Consider the following 18,512-nt stretch of genomic DNA (forward strand, 5'->3'; position numbering starts at 1 on the left):
GGTCTTTCCTTGATGAGTGTTCATGGAGAGAGAGACAGATCTCTCTTTCTTTTCCTCTTCTTATAAGGCCATCAATCCTACTGGCTCAAAACCCCACCCTTATGACCTTATTTAATCTTAGTTGCCTCCTAAAAGCCAAATTTCAAAGTACATTCACACTGGGAGTTAGGGTTTCAACATATGAGTTTCGGGGAGGACATAGTTCAGTCCACATCAGTTTCTATGTCTGCCCTGAAATAAATTTTAACTCCTATAGCCACAGGGCTGACATTGCTGAAAACCAAACCCAGAGCCTCATCCTGTGAGGGGCTAAATTCAACACAAATTGAATTACCATCCTTCAGGGGGTCTTCTGTTAAAGTGAGGCTATTTATTAGGAAAGAATGGGATCCTGAATTTTAGAATGGGTATATATGGGCAGATTGCAAATAAAGCTGGAGAAATTAAATCCCTAAGTTCTGCTAAAACCTTTGCCAGAAAAGGCAGTCTTTCTACCCCTATCTGAAGAGGTTAACCCTGATTTGCCTGAGAAACCATTAACAATTATGAGGAACAATTAACTCATGAGGTAAATTGCCTTGTAAGACACTACTGATTCTCCCCTGGAGCTACCCTACTATGTTTGCTTCTAGACCTGTAAATAGACCTAATTTCCAGCAGGACTTGAAAGATGAAGGTGAAGTAAAATGGCTGACCCACGAGGAAGTGTGTTTTAAAGGAACTAAATGATTTTTCCAATTTATATGGACAGAAATATGGGGAGTATGTGTGAGAATGGAGAATAAAGGTATCGGGTAAAAGGAACATAAAGTTGGGTCAGCCTGAATTTATTGATACAGACCCATTAAAGAGATTTTGGATTCAGTGTTGCAGCTCAAGGGGTTAGAAAGGGCTCTAATAGTTTAGTTGGTTGGCTGAAACATGTACCAACCAAAAGCTGCCTATAATATATGAATTTGAAGCACCAGAATTGCGCTGGTATACTATAGAGAAAGGGATCTAAAGGCTTAGGGAGGTTGGAATGTTAGCCTGGTTTTATCATGTAAGAAATGTTCACCCACCTGGGGAGTGTCCAGAAAACACACATTTCACCACAACTGTCACTCTTTTCTGTAGGTCAGAAATTATACCAAAAACTGCTGTCGATTAACTGATATTCCTACGTACAATGATAATTAAATCCCAAAGTGGCAGACACCAGTGGTAGCACTTATTCACCAAAGATAAGGTAGAATGTTTACAATAATGAAAAGGAGAGTCAATGAAGACTTACCTATGGCATTGGTTAGTTAATCATGGCATCCCTAAAAAAGAAATAGATGGGCAGTCTACAAACTTCTTACTTTATCTGTATACATGGAAGTTCTAGGTGGAATGAAAAGAAGTCTAACTTAAATGATTAAAACAGAGAATGACTATTCCTCAATCAATTCCCAGAGTTGAGCCAGTTTATAGACCCAGAGCTCTTTGAATGAAGGGGAGTCTGGCTCCCCTTGTACAAAGACCTTGCTATGCTGTCAAAAATTTATACTCTTAATTTTTCTCCCAGCCTACCTCAAAGGGACATACAGCCTTTTCCCAGAGTAATTGTGCTTTGAGGAAAAGGAGATACCATTTCTTTAGCGACTATTGGACACTGGCTCTGAACTGATGCTAATTCCAGGAGAACAAAAATGTCTACCAGTCAGAGTAGGGGCTTATGGAGGCCAGGTGATCAATGGAGTTTTAGCTCAGGTCCATTCCCACTGTGGGTCCAGTGGGTTCCCAAACCTATCCTGTGGTTATTTCTATACTTCAGGAGTATGTGACTGGAATAGACATAGCCAACAACTGAAAGAATTCAGACTTTAGCTCCCTGACCTGTGAAGTGAGGAATAAGATAGTAGGAAAGGCCGAGTGGAACCACTAGAATTGTCTCTACCCAAAAATTAGTAAACCAAAGGGAATACCTCATTCCTAGAGAAATGGCAAAGATTAGTGCCACCATCAAGGACTAGAAGGATGAAAGGGTGGTGATTCCCACCTCATCTCCCTTGAATTTGTCTATTTAGCCTGTGTAGAAAACAGATGGATCTTGGAAAACAACAGTGAATCATCATAAACATAACCAGGTGATGATTGCAATGCAGCTACTGTTCCAGATATGGTTTCATTACTTGAGCAAATTAACATATCCTTGGTACCTGTTATATAGCTATTGATCTGACAAATCCATTTTTTCTCAAACTTGTTAGTAAAGACCACCAGAAGCAATTTGCTTTCACATGGCAAGTGAACAATAAATCTTCACTCTCCTAACTCAGAGGAGAAATATCAACTCCCCAAGCCTACGTCATAATTTAGTCCACAGAGAATTTGTTCACCTTTCCCTTCCACAAGACATTATCAAAAGACCATTAAATTGATGACATTTTGCTGATTGGATTTAGTGACTAAGTAGTAGCAACAACTCTGGCCAAACCCAGCCAAATGTTGGGGAATTAATCCAACAAAAATTCAGGGACCTTCCACCTCACTGAAATTTCTAGGTGTCCAGTGGTGAGGTGCATATTGAGATATCCTTTCTAAGGTTAAGTTGTTGAATCTGACCCCTCCTACAACCAGAAAAGGTACCCAATGCCTAGTGGGTCTCTGGATGTTGTAGGCAATGAATTCTTTATCTAGTTGTGCTATTCCATCCCATTTACTCAATGGCCCCCAAAGGCTGCTAGCTTTGAGTGGGGCTGAGAAAAAGAGAATAGTCTGCAATAAGTCCATGCTGTCATGCTCTGCCATGTGGACCATATGATCCACCAGATCCAATGCTGCTTGAAGTTTCAGTGGCAGACAGAAATGCTATTTGGAGCCTTTGGCAGGCTCCTATAAGCGAATCACAGTACAGATCCTTACGAATTTGGAGCAAACCTCTGCCATCCTTGCAGATAACAACTCTCCTTTTGAGAAACAGCTTTTGCCTTGCTACTGGGCCATGTAGACAATGAACACATAGCCATGTACCACCACATTCCCATGCGACCTGATCTGCCCGTCATGAACTGGGTGTTACCTAACACATCCAGTAACTGGTTCTAACCAAGCCACAGTGTTAGGCATGCACAGTAGCACTCCATCATCAAATGGAAGTGGTGTATACTTGATTGGGCCTGAGCAGGTCCTCAAGGCACAAATAAGTTACATGAAGAAGTGGCCCAAATGCCCATGGTTCCCACTTCTGCTGTACGGTCTTCTCTCTCAGCCTGCACCTATATCCTCAGGGAGTTCATTACTATCAGTTGGCTGATGAAAAGAAGAACACTTGGGCCTAGTTTACAGATGGTTCTGCACAATATACAGGCACCACCCCAAACAGGGAAGCTATAGCACTAAAGCACTTTTCTGGGACAGTGCTAAAGGACAGAGGTATAGGAAAATCCTTCCAGTGGGCAGAACTTTGAGCAGTACCTCTGCTGGTAAATTTTGCTTGGAAGGAAAAATGGCCAGATATATGATTGTAGACTTATTCATGGTCTGTGGCCGATGGTTTGGCTGGATTGGTCAGGGACCTGGAAGGAACACAACTGAAAAATTGGTGACCAGGACATTTGTGCAAGAGGTATGTGGATAGACCTCTCTGAATGCGTGAAAAGTGTAAAGATATGTATTTCCCATGCGAGTGCTCAACAAAGAGTGACATTAGCAGAGAAGGATTTTAATAATCAAGTGGATATGATGACCTGTTCTGTGGACACCAGTTAACTTTTTTATCCGGCCACTCCTGTCATCTCCCAGTGCGCTTATGAGCAAAGTGGCCATAGTGGCAGGAATGAAGGTTATGCATGGGTACAGAAACGTGGACTTCCACTCACCAAGGCTATCCTGGCTATAATCACTGCTGAGTGCCCAATATGCTAGCAGCAGAGACCAATACTATGGCACCCAATATGGCACCATTCCTCAGGGTAATCAGCCAGCTATGTGGTAGCAGGTTGATTACAATGGGCTACATCCATCATGGAAGGGGCGACACTTTGTTCTTAGTGGAATAAAAACTTATACTGGATATGGATTTGCCTTCCTTCTACACAGTGCTTCAGCCAAAACTACCATCTATGAACTTACAGAATGCCTTATCCATCATTACGGTGTTCCACATAGCATTGCTTTTGATCGAGGAACTCACTTCACAGCAAATGAAGTGCAGTAATGGGGCCCATGCTCAAGGAATTCACTAGTCTTACTATGTTACCTGTAATCCTAAAGCAGCTGGTTTGATAGAACAGTGGAAAGCCCTTTCAAAAATTCTGACACAGGACCAGATAGGTGGAAACTCGTTGCAAGACAGAGGTAACCTTCTGTATATGCTCTAAATCAGCATCCAATATATAGTACTTTTTCTCTAATACCCAGGATTCACAGGCCTAGGAATCAAGGGTGAAAATAGGAGTAACACTACTCACCATTACCTCTAGTGATGCACTAGAAAAATGATGCTTTCTGTCCCCAGGACCTCATGCTCTGTTGGTCTAGAGGTCTTAATCTCAAAGGAAGGAACGCTTACATCAGGAGATACAACAATGATTTCACTGAACTAGAAGTTAAGACTGATACCCAGCCAAATTGGTCTCCTCATGTCTCTAAATCAACAGACAAAGAAAGTAATCACTATACTGACTGGGTTGATTTATCTTGATTTGTGAGAGGAAATTGGATTTCTGTGATTTAACAATAAAGTCTGTCAACAAGAAAAAAAAAAGGGACTTCCCTGGTGGTCCAGTGGTTAAGAATCCGCCTGCCAATGCAGGGGACACGGGTTCCATCCCTGGTCAGGGAACTAAGATCCCACATGCCGCGGGGCAACTAAGCTTGCGCACTCTGGAGCCCACATGCCACAACTAGAGAGAAACCCGCATGCCACAACGAAGATCCCATGTGCCGCAACTAAAACCCGAGGCAGCCAATAAATAAATAAATATTAAAAAAACATGTCAGGGATACATTTAAAAAAAAAAAAAAGTGATCCATGTTCTCTATCCTGCTTAAGGAATTTACCCCCTTCCTTGATCCCCCCGCCTTTTCTCCATCATCAATTTCTTCTCTACTTGCTCAGTCCACAGTGTACAAACATGCTTTAGTGTCTCCCACTTGTAAAAAAAAACCTTAACGTTTCCCAATCCCACAATCTGGAATATAGGAGATCCCTTAGGGCACCTCTTAGTGCTATCATGCTCTGTCAATGGAAAACTATGACAACCCAAATCAGAAAGGACTACTAATGACCCAGACACTTCATGAATGAAGGTTTGGGGTGGCGCATTAGGCAAAGAACCATTACCAGCTAAGGGGATTGCTGAGGGTAAAGGAAATACAGAATGGGTAGTAGAAGAAAGTAGTTATAAATACCAGCTATGATCATGTGACCAGTTGCAGAAATGAAGACTGATTACTATGAGTATTTCTTCTTTATATTGTTGTAAATATTTTTGTGTGTATGTATACATATTATAGTATATTATATTATTTTATACCTTTATATATTATTTTATACATATTAATTATATATGCTGTATATAATAAATATTATCTTTTCTTTCTTAACTAATTATCATCTGACATAAGATGTATTCATAATAGTTAAGTTTACATGACAGCATTCAAGTTACAGGATAACATGGAAAAGAATGAACATTACCCAAGGATTTCACATCCCCTCCTGGGGAAAGGGTTAGCACAGTTTTCTTTGTACACAAGAGAGTTGTCTCATGTTAGATGGAAGTATGACATTGTTATTGTCTTTACTGAAGGTTAAGTATGGTTAAAGAGATGCATATGAGTGCCAAGTTGACAAGGGATAGACTGTGATAGTTTAATGCATCAACTTGGCTAGGCTATGGTACCCTACTAACTTCAAACACTACTCTATTGTGTTGCTGTGAAGATATTTTGTAGTTGTGGTTAACATCTATAATCAATTGATTTTAAGCAAAAGAGATTATTCGTGATAATGTGGAAGGGCCTCATTCAATTAGCTGGAAGTCCTTAGAAGCAAAACTGAATTTTCCCTAAGGAAGAAGAAATTCTACCTTAAAACTACAGCACCAATTGCTGCTTGAGAGTTCCCAGTCTGCCAGCCTATCCTAGAGATTTCAGACTAGCTAGTCCTCAAAATCATGCATTTCAATTTCTTGAAATCTCTCTCTCTCTCTCCACACACACACACACACACACACACACACACACACACACACACTGGTTCTGTTTCTGTGGAGAACCCTGACTAGCGCTGACTTCTTTTTAATATTACTACAATAGGCCCTATTAATCTAGTGTGTTATGTAGAATTTTTTCTGGCACCTGGCTATTAATCTAACATTCAGGGAGAACGAAAATGCTCACAGACTTGAACTCAGTGGAAGGTTGTATTTCTGCTTAAACAAATAATTCAAGGTTAAATGGTTGGAACATTGTTAGATAAAGGATGCTTATGGCTTAAAAATCATTGACAGAGTGGGAGGGAGGGAGACACAAGAGGGAAGACATATGGGAACATATGTATATGTATAGCTGATTCACTTTGTTATAAAGCAGAAACTAACACACCATTGTAAAGCAATTATACCCCAATAAAGATGTTTAAAAAAAAAAAAAAATCATTGACAGAGCTCTTACACTGTTAAAGCCCTCAACCCTACTAACTTCATTGCTTTTGGAGTAAGCATAATATAGACATGTATGTAACAACATTTTTAGACTGATATCACAGAAGACAGTATCTATATTTAAGTGAATTGGTGAGGAAGAAACATTACCATTCAACTTAGTAAATCTATATAATTATGTTATATTTTTGCTTTTCACGTAATTATTTCATAACCTCCTAACTCTAATCACTCTTCTGCCTCCTGATAATTTACCTAAAATTTAAGTATTAAGTAGTAAAAAGTTGTTGAAAAATCATCCCTCATCCCCTCCAGAGCCTTCCAGTCCCAAATCTCAGCGTCAATCACAATCAACCGCTTCTTTATAAAAAAATTTAAATGTTTAATTTCAAAGCTGCAACAATAGCAAAAATAATTTTGAAAAATGAAAAAGAAAATCAATTATGGTCTTACCAGCTAAATACAATTTTCATTTTTGCACATAAATTTTAAGTTCTATGTACATAGATATTCTGCATAACTTCAGTCATAGTATATAAGACACACACATATTTTATGCATCTACATACTCCAAAATTGTTATATTAAAGACTGCATAGAAACAGGGGATTAGGTGGGAGTTGAGAGTATGGATCACACTCAAGAACGGGGAGAGAGTTACCCCATGCAAAATCATTTTCCTGAATCTTCTGATCAAAATCTATAAAGTTCATGTGACATAATTTCTTAAACCATATTCCTATTAATGGTTGTTTCTGATTTAATGCCATTTAGATTATACTGTATCATAGGTAGGAATAGCTTATGGTTACTCTTACCAGAAACCTAAATACAATGTCTTAAACACAAAAAGGCAGACTGAAGTGGTCAGTCCAAGGCTGATCTTGTTTTCTAAGGAGACAACAGTGATTTAGGCTTCTTCTATCTTTTTGCCCTTTATCCTTTTTTACATGGCACCCATACTCAAGGTTATAAGATAGCTGTAGGAATCCCAACCACCATGACTGATACCAGACAAAAGGCCATCAACTGTTTCCTGAGAGAGTTCTAGTTTCCATATTTATAGATTGTGAGAGTATTTATGTGATTTATATGCAAATATAACTCAGTAATTAACTAATCATAGCTCTAGTAGCACGTACTTATGAAATGCTTAGATATAGGTATATATATGTGTGTGTATATGTAAATGTGGGCATATACATACATATGTAACTAAAAATTAAGTAATTACTGTTCAAGTAGCACATATATACAAAAAGATATAATTGAAGGAGAGATCTCAAGAAGTTGGCAAGAAAGTAAGAGGAGTCAAATTAGCCTTGGGAGCCAATTACATGGTTCAGTATAAGTTTGATAATAGCAGTTCTGTGCATCCCAGTAGACTGGAGACGATGCCTACCTCTGAAGCACCAGAAATGGTGCTGAAGCCCTTGAGTCTTGTGGGTAAAGTGAAGATGTCCACTAATTGAGTTTTTACAAGCTGCTGAGATTGTCTTCCATGAGGAGCATTTGTATTCAAGTTGTTATTATGTCATAAGAACAATTAATCAGGGGCTATGTGGGGTGATTTTAAGGTAATGAAAACCAATCAAAAATGTCCAGTAATGGGCTTCCCTGGTGGCGCAGTGGTTGGGAGTCTGCCTGCCGATGCAGGGGACGCGGGTTCGTGCCCCGGTCCGGGAGGATCCCGCGTGCCGCGGAGTGGCTGGGTCCGTGGGCCATGGCCGCTGAGCCTGCGCATCTGGAGCCTGTGCTCCGCAACGGGAGAGGCCGCAACAGTGAGGGGCCCGCGTACCGCAAAAAAAAAAAAAAAAAAAAAAAGTCCAGTAATAATCTGTTATGGTAATCTAGATATATGCTAATATAGTTCAGAACAAGGACAATGGTAAGGAAAACAGAAAGAGGCATAAATAAAAGGAAGTTCAAGGAAAGAACGTTTCAATTTTTATCTGCGTGCACAGAGGAAAAAAATTAAATACATCAAAAATGACTTCAAGATGTCCATCCGTGAATGCCTGAGAAAAAAGTCACACTCCTGAGCAAAAATTTAGCAGTATTTATACTTATATTTCTCCCTCTGACTTATTTCACTTAGCATAATACCTTCAAGGTCCATCTATGCTGTCACAGAAGGCAGAATTTCAGTCTTTTTTTTTTTGCCTTTTATTTTTTAATTTTATTTCATGTTTAGAATTTCAGTCTTTTTATGGCTGAGTAGTATTACATTATATATAATGCAGCATTCTAGTTTGATGTGGTTCCACTTGTTTATTTTTGCATTTGTTTCCCTTGCCTTTGGAATCAGATCCACAAAAACATTGCTAAAAGTGATGTCAGTGAGGTTACTGCCTATGTTTTCTTCTAGAAAATATTTTTTTAAATGTAAAGGATTTACAGACATTAACTGGATATGTTGCTTACAGGTTATACATTTAATACATTTTATGCATAAAACAATTGTTTAAATCTTAAAAGTTAACGAATCCTTACTAGTTTATACCATTCACTCTGCTTTCAGCTTTCTCTAGATGGTAAGATATACCTTGCCAGCTATTTTATTCTTTGTTGTTAAGACAACAACATCTGGAAGTCCCAGAAGGCCAAGCACGTAGGTTTTAAGACATTCAGATTTTTAACAAGAGTCAAGGCTATTGTTCCTAGTTTCTTTACTGAAAATAGCATCATGGTGAATGATTTCAAACCTCTAATTGATGATTTTTCCTCTTGTTTAGACAAGAATGTTTTATGCAGTAAATAAATTCCTCTAGAAGCCCATAGGAGAAGCAATCCTGCTTTAACACTTTCATTTTATTCCATAAGATGAGTGATTTGTGAGTGAATTGAGGGAACATACAGAATCATTTTTAAAAATGTTATATAAAAATCTGTCATTGTGCAGATCATCACATACCTTCCAACAGTTATTGGTTACTTGGGAAATGGGAGAGGGAGCTGTTTTATTACCATTTCAGTCTCTTTGAAGTTTAAAGTTTAAAATATTGCTGGTTTCTTGGCAGTTAATAATTAGCTTTTGGCAAAAACATATCTTACAAATTACAAGAAATTTCAAATTTACCTAAACATTTCTGCTTTTTATTTGAACTCTTTATACATTTGGATTGTTCAAAAAGTGAAATTATCTCTCTTGAGGTGATAACTTGAAAGCTGTAATTTCTAAATAGTGTTTTACATAATGCCCACCTCATACAAATAAGATAATCAAAAACAGGTCAGGTGGAAATTTCCTATGCCCTGTGAAAAAAATTATTAATACCTATCTTAAAGAAGCAAGGACTATTCAATAAAATGAGAATAGCAGTCACCCAGAAAGGACAGGAATAATCACACATGAGCTGTACAGTTACATAGCTGAAATATGCAGCCTTAGAAACCAAGATGGAACTCCATTTAAACACAATGGATGCTATTTTGTTTCAAAATTTATATATTTACTCTTTAATCCATGAGGTATTTAGATGACTTGTCATTATTTTCTAGTAGAGAAAAATTATTTTCAGGGGATCATGCCATTTTTTGATTCTTTGCTTTTATTATGACATCTGGTTTTTTATGGTCTGAGAATATGGCCTATAAGAACCTGTTTGGGAGAACATATTTAACTTTTTGTTTGTAGCCAAGCTCAAAACCAATATTTTTAAGTTCTATACAAGTTAAATAGATTAATATATACTCTCTTACAGAGGGTAAAAAACTTACCTTCTGACAGAGGGTAATCCCTCCCCCTCATTCCCTCCACTCATTCATATATATATATACACACACACACACACACACACACACACACACACACATTGTATTGTTTAAATCCCAAGCAGCCATACTTCTTTTTTGGCTTAAACAAGTATACTAAAATATTTTACCATGATGTTTCTAGTATTCTGGTATTGTCTAGGAGTTTTTGCTTTATGTATTTTATTGCTTATTTTGTTTGGTGCATAAAAATTGTGACAGTTTTATATTCTGTTGATTATTAATTGTGCTATTGTAGAAATCTGTATTAGTTTTATATTGCTGCTGTAAAAAATTACTACAAACTCAGTGGCTTAAAATGATGCACATTTATTATCTTACAATTCTGTCGATTAGAAATCTGACACAAGTCACTTTGGATTTACATCACCTGCATTCCTTCCTGGAGGCTCTAAGGGAGAATCAGTTTCTTTGACAGTGACAGCTTCCAGAGGCCACTCACATTCCTTGGTTAGTGGCCCTCTTCCTCCATTTTCAAAGCCAGTAACATTAGAACTCTCTCATCTTTCTGCGGTCATATCTCCCTCTGTCCACAGACAGGAAAGGTTCTCTGCTTTTAAGCACTCCTGTGATTAGGTTGGGCTATGCCAGATGATCCAAGATAATCTTCCCTTCTCCAGATCCTTAACCTCAGTCACATTTCCAAGTTAAGGTAACATATTCACAAAATTACAGGAATTGGAGCATCCACATCTTTGTGAAGGGGAACCCTCTCCCTTTTTGTCATAATTAATGCTTTTGGCTCTAGTGTTGAATGCTGCCTTTTATGATATGAATATTGCGTCTTCTGATTGATTTTTGTTCCTATTTGTTTGGTAAATCATTTCTCATCCCTTCTTTGTTCAGCATATCTGTGTTACATTTCTAAAGTAATTTTTAGGGGAATAAATATTTGCCCAAATACTTTTTCACTTTAATTCCTGGCAATTAGGATGAATTAGCCTATTTTAATTTATTGTGATAACTGATTTAATTGATTTTATTTCTTTCATTTTCGTTTAGGTATACCATCTAACTTTTTTTGTTTAGTAACATAAGAGAAAGGCAGTTACCTCCTAAGTGCCCTGACTAGGATTAATTTAGTTCATCAGGATAAATAGCTTTGGGGGCTAACCATATTTTTACGGTGAGGTGGTTTCTTCAAGTATTGCATGTAACAACTTACCTAGAGTAAAATTATCTTTGTTTGCAGATGATATGATCTTATTCATAGAAAATCCTAAAGAATCCATAAAAAATTGTTAGAACTAATAAATGAATTCAGCAAAGTAGCAGGATGCTGAGTTAACACAATACAGTGGATGAACCTTGAAAACATTGTGCTAAGTGAAAGAATCAAGACACAAAAATTGCATATTGTATGATTCTAGCTATATGAAATTTCCAGAATAAGTAACTCCATAGAGACAAAAAGCAGATTAATGGTTGTCAGGGGCCAGGGGTTGGAAAGAATGAGGAGTGATTGTTTAACAGGTATGGGAATGCCTTTTAGGGTGATGAAAATATTTTAGATTTCGATAGAGAAGGTGGTTGCAAAACATGATTGTCCAAAATGCCACTGAACTGCATAGTTTAAAATGGTTCGTTTCATGTTACATGAATTTTACCTAGATTTTTGAAAATTTTAAGGTGCAGGAGAAATAAAGCTTTCTCAGACAAACAAAAACTGAGGGATTTTGTCACCAGTAGACCTGACCTGCAAGAATGGTTAAAATATATTCTTCAAAGAGAAGGAATAGGACACAGGTCAGAAATTCAAATTTATGTTAAAAAAAGGAAAAGCATTAAAGGAAGAATATATGAGTGTAAAATAAAATGTTCACTTTTCTTATCCTTATTTTATTTAACAGATAACTGTTCAAAATAATTATAGTAACAATGTATTAAGCAATTATAACTTATGGATAAGTAAAATGAATGACAGCAAAGTTTTAAGATATGAGAGGGAAGAATTGGAAATACTCTATCATAAGGTACCCGCACTACCCATGAAGCAGTGGAGTGCTATTTGAAAGCGGTCTTAAATTACTTGTAAGTGTACATATACTGTAAATTCTAACGCAACCCCCAAAAATCTTCAAAAGAAAAACAAATGGCATGCTAAAGGATGATGTTCAATTAAAACCAGAGAGGAAAAATAGAGTGGGAGACCAAAAAATTGGGAGGGAAATAGAAAGTAGTTACAAAGATGGTATATATTAATTCAACTATATCAATAACCACTTGAAATGGCAATGTTCTACATACCAATTAAAAGAGAGAGGCTGACAGAGTGGATAAAAAAAACAAGACCCAGTTACAGTTACATGCTGTGTACAAGAAACTCACTTTAAATATAAAGACACAGCTATATTAAATTGAATGGGGGCTTCCCTGGTGGCGCAGTGGTTGAGAGTCCTCCTGCCGATTCAGGGGACGCGGGTTCATGCCCCGGTCCGGGAAGATCCCACATGCCGTGGAGCGGCTAGGCCCGTGAGCCATGGCCGCTGAGCCTGCGTGTCCGGAGCCTATGCTCCGCAACGGGAGAGGCCACAACAGTGAGAGGCCCGCGTACCGCAAAAAAAAAAAAAAAAGTGAATGGATGGAGAAAGATATATCGTGCTAACACTAACCAAAAAAGCTTGCATAGGTATATTAATTTCAGACAGTTTCCTGGGCAAAATTATTAGGAATAAAAAGGTAAATTTTATAATGATAAACTGGTCATTTCCCCAAAATGACAAAACAGTCCTTAATGTGCATGTGCTTAACAGGAGAATGTCAAAATGAGTGAGGCAAAACTGATTGAACGGCAAGGAAAAATAGATGAATCCACTATTATAGTTGGAGACTTCAACACTCCTCTATCAGTAATTGACAGAACCAGCAGGCAGAAAATAGTGAGGTTACAGTTGAAGAGAACAGCACCATCAGTCAGTGGATCTAATTGACATTTATAAAACACTTCATCCAACAACAGGAGAACACACATTCTTCTCAAGCTCACATGGAACAGTCAACAAAATAGACCATCGTCTGCATTATAAAACACACCTTAACACATTTTTAAAAAACAAAAATCATACAAGGTATGCTCTCAGATCACAATGGAATTAAACTAAAAAATAACAGAAACATAGCTAGAAAAATCCCAAAATAATTGGAAAGTAAACAACATACTTCTAAATAGCATGTGGGTCAAAGAAGTCCAAGAGAAATTTTAAAATATTTTGAACTAAATGAAAGTGAAAATACTACTTATCAAAATTTCTGTGACATGGTAAACAGAGTGTTTAAGGGAAAATATACCATTGAATACATAAATTAGAAAAGAAATATCTAAATACAATAATCTTCCACCTTAGAAAACTAGAGGAAAAAAAAGATTTATAAACCTAAAGCAAAGGGTATAACGGGAAAAAGTAGAAGAGATGATTGAAATTGAAAACAGGAAATCAATAAACTCAATGAAACCAAAAGCTGGCTCTTTGAAAAGATCCATGCAACTGATAAAATTCTAGCCAGGCTAACCTAGAGAGAAAAAAAGACACAAATTCCCAATATCAGAAAGAAGAGCAAGAGCATCACTACTGTTCCCAAGTCATTAAAAAGATAACAAAAGAATACTCTGAACAACTCTATGCCCGCAAATTTGATAACCTAGATGAAATGGACCGATTCCTTAAGAGATACAGTTACCACAATTAACACAAGGAGAAACATATCATCTGAAAAGCTTATATCTATTAAAGAAATTGAATTAATAATTAATTACCTTCCAAAAGAGAAAGTACCAGGCCTACATGGTTTCACTGGTGAATTCTATCATACATTTAAGGGAGAAATTATACCAATTCCTTCAAATCTCTTCCAGCCAATAAAAGCAGAAAGAATACTTTCTAACTCATTCTATAAAGCCAGCATTGCCCTAATTTAAAAATAAAATAAAAATACAACAAGCAGAGAAAATTGCAGACAGACCAATATCGTTAACAAACATAGATACAAAAATCCTCAACATAGTATAAGCAAATTGACTCCAACAACATTATAAAACGAATAATACACCATGACCAAGTGGGATTTATTTCAGAGGTACAAGGCTGGTTCAATATTCAAAAATCAATCAATATAGTTAGTCCATCACATCAACAAAGAGCTTATCCTACTGAAGGCAGAAAATCAATACTAATCCTTGCTAGTAAGTTATTACACATATTAAGGACCAAAAACAACCGTGAATTTCTTCCCCCTCCCCCTACTCAAATGCAGTTGTTTTATTCCTTCTCCCTCACTATATAGTGCATATATTGGGGGCAGGTAATTTATCTTTTTTATATAAAGGAGCCACATCTGGACTTAATGAATAAGTGTAAAACCAGACATCATTTACTTTAAGCTAGATTTGGTAACTAGATGATGAGTCTGTGGGTATTTCTCAGTTTGAGAGGGTATAAATGCATTGAAAAAAAGTAAGAAAAATATCATATGTATGTATCAGGGAAAAGCACCTATATAAGTATTGAACTAGGAAATGAATGGACTGTCACTGTTGGTGGTATTCCCAAGAGCACCCCATGCTCCCTTCCTTAGTTTATGGAAATCCAATTTGTTCAAATAGCAATATGTGTGTCATTCTCTAAACCTTAGGGAAACTATGATTGACCTAATCTAAGCAAAATAATTCCATTTCTAATTTGTAAGAGATTCTTTTTAGGGGTGGAAAGATAACCCACTTATGCGTAGTCAGAGCCATAAGGTAAAGGATGCTGGAGACTTAAGAGAAAATGTATACTTCTTTTAACTTTAGTTGAAATTTATTTTATGAGCAGATACTTAGAGACACTTCAGTCATTTTTGGACAATGGGAGTATAAAAATAAGAATAATATGCTGAGAGTGGCATAAGGGATACATAGAAAAAAAGCCTAGCTATTTGCTGCCATTGCTGAGGCGTTTTGCCAAACCTGGAAACATCCAAATTTCTTGTTACATAATAATTAAATGTCTTTATTGTAGAGTTTTACTTTCCTTACTTATTAATTAGGGTAGAAATTACTCTGCTGTAACAAAGAAAATCACAAATAGAGTAGCTCAGACCATATAAAGTTTTGTTTCTCTGTATGTAACAGTCTAGCGATACATAGGCTGTCCAGGGTGAGCAGGCTGCTCAGATCTACAATGCGGTGAAAGAAACTAGGTTTATTCTATCTTGTTTCTTTCCTACTCCCTCTCCCTACCCTTGGTATTGTCCTCATCAACATGGTCACCTTTGACACTACGGCCATATCAATCATTGCTCTAGCCTGTAAGAAGGGCAAAAGAAAAAGTGAAAGGAAATAAACTTTATTTTTAAAATAGTGTGAGCAGAATGTTGCATACATCACTTCTACTCATCTTTGAATAGCCAAAAGTTAGTCAAATTGCCACACGCAGCTTCAATGACTTTTGGGAAATGTAACCTCTGGCTGGGAGTTTATGCCCACTAAAACTGTGAGTGAATTGTTGGTTTTATATTACTCAAAAAATATAAATGAGAAGAAAAATTAACAGTTTTTTTCCTATATTTGTTGCAACTGAAAGTTTTCAAGAAAGAATTGATCAGGACAGTTATATGACTCTGAGATTTTTAACAAGATAAGCAAAAGTATTTTGATTCTGAAATTCATAATGAAATATGGGAATGTAAATTTAAGACAACTATTTTAAAAGACAGGATGAATAAGCATGTCCCAACATTGGGAGGAAGAACCAAATATTAATATAGTAAATTTTTTTGTCATATATTTAAATGTTAAACTGACCATGTGTTCTTGCAATAAATACAAACTGATAGTGACTTCTCCCTTCCCACATACCACTGATTAATGTTGGCAATATTTTATTTAGGATTTTGTATCTATGTTTGTAAAAGAGACGGAACAGGATTTTTTTCCATTTATTCAAATATATTTGTCAGATTTGGGAATTAGAATTTTGCTAGCATCATAAACTGAGATGGGAAATATTCCTGCTCAAATATTCAAAGGAAATATTCAAACAATTCCTTTAGGATTCAAAAATTCTTCCTTAATTGGTTGGTAGGATTCTTAAAGCAAGTCATCTAATCCTAGATTTTCTATGTGAGAAGGCTACTATAGATATTGTACAATTAGTTTTTTCTATTTTTCTGTTGTATTACATCAAATGTTCAAAATAAATGTCATACATTTATATTATTTTGTGTTGATAATATCTGTATGACATGTAATGTTGACCCTTTTTTTATTCTTGATATTAGAAGTCTGTGCCTTCTTTCATTGTTTCTTGATCAGTTATGCCAAGGAGTTATAAAATGTACTAGAAATTTCCAAGAACCATCTTTTAGCTTTGCTGATTGTCTATATTTTATATTGCTTTCTCTTACTAATTTTTGCTCATGTATAACTTATGTCCTACTCTCTCTGCAGAGAAATATATAGATAATCAATTTTTAACTTTTTATACTTTTATTTTAAAGCTATTAGTTTTCTCTACACACTGCTATTAAAACAGGAGTGGGGATTAAAACTAAATCCCCTAAAACTGAGCTCCTCTGCCAAGTTTATGATCAACCTCTCCATCCAAAACTTTATTCCCTTTCTTGTTACGCACCTGTTCCTCCTCAGGTTTGAGGAGTATCAAAGAAATAGGGGGATTATAACCAAGCAGGACCTTATGGGGCATTTCCAGGGCAGAACCTCCCCCGCCACCATGTCCTCTTGTTTGTAGAAAAGCTTTAGTCTCCCAGGCCTCCCCTGAGTCTCAAAAGGCTGTCTCAAGAGGTAATAATTAGGAAATGTGAAGATGTAGAGAGAAAGAATAGCTGTTGGGCCAGGAAACTGGTAACAATTTAGACTATAAACCAGCCACATAGCAGAGTCATTGAACTCCCAATTCCCTGAAAGATATAGATAAAGGTCTGACACATATTCCTAAGTTGTTTTCACAGGAAGCAGACCCCCACTAGATGAAAACTGCTGACCACAAGCACATAGATCCTAGAAGATGGGTGATGCTTGAAACTTCATCTTGATGCCAACCAATCCAAGAATTTCACACGAGCTGCTCATGTAGCCTGCAGCCCCTTCCCTCAGGCTGCCTTTAAAACATTTGTCTCCTAACTGGCAACTGGGAGATGGTCTTAGGACATTAGTCCACCATCTTCCCAGGTTGCTGGCCTCCTGAATAAAACAACTTTTCCTTTTCTACCAACACTTGTCTCTCAAGTATTGGCCTTTGGAGTGGCAAGCAGCCAAACTTGGGTTCGGTACTGGTCTCTTCCGGTTACATTATAGCTGCATTCTACAAGTTTCATTAACAGATATTTTCAGTACCATTGGGCTCATACTATGTCCTACTTTATATTTTGTCCTTAGTGCTTAATTTTGAAATTGTTTGAGGTTTTATTGCTATTATTTTATTTTTTAATTTTTCTTAATTCCCCTGAGCATAGATAATATACTCAGTATGATTTCAGTCCTATGAATTCTGTTGGAACCCTCTTTATAGCTGAGTATATAACTAATTTTAGAAAACTTATCAATGCTATAATTTTAGAAATATGCACTTTAATAGGATGTTTTTTCTACACTCTGTGCAGTATGTTATATATGCAAATTAGATAGAGTTTGATAATTCCCTTGTTTCTTTGTATCCTTACTGATTTTTTGCCTTGCAGGTATTGAGAGACTTCTATTAAAATCCCCACTCTGTGAAATTCTCTATTTTTTTAGTTTTGTCATTTTCTCTTTTATATATTTCTAGAATATGTACTTAAGATCATAAAAATTAAGGATAGTTATGTGTTCCTCATTGATTAACCATGTTATCATTATAGGATATCTTTCTTTATAATTAATAATGATTCTTGATTTTAAGATAATTTTGTCTGAAACTTGTATATCTACACAAGTTTCTTCATTGTTTAATGTTTTCATTGCATAACTTTATTATTTTATTTAAAATTTTATCTTCCTTATATTTAATGTTCGTCCCCTTTAAGGAGCACACAGTTGGGATTTTATTTAGTCTGACAATTTTGATCTTTAAATTGGAGGAGTTAGACCTTTTAAATTTTGATGTAATTACTAAGTGATCTGTGTCC

This window comes from Phocoena phocoena, chromosome X (genome assembly GCF_963924675.1).
Source record: "Phocoena phocoena chromosome X, mPhoPho1.1, whole genome shotgun sequence".
Classification (NCBI taxonomy): domain Eukaryota; kingdom Metazoa; phylum Chordata; class Mammalia; order Artiodactyla; family Phocoenidae; genus Phocoena; species Phocoena phocoena.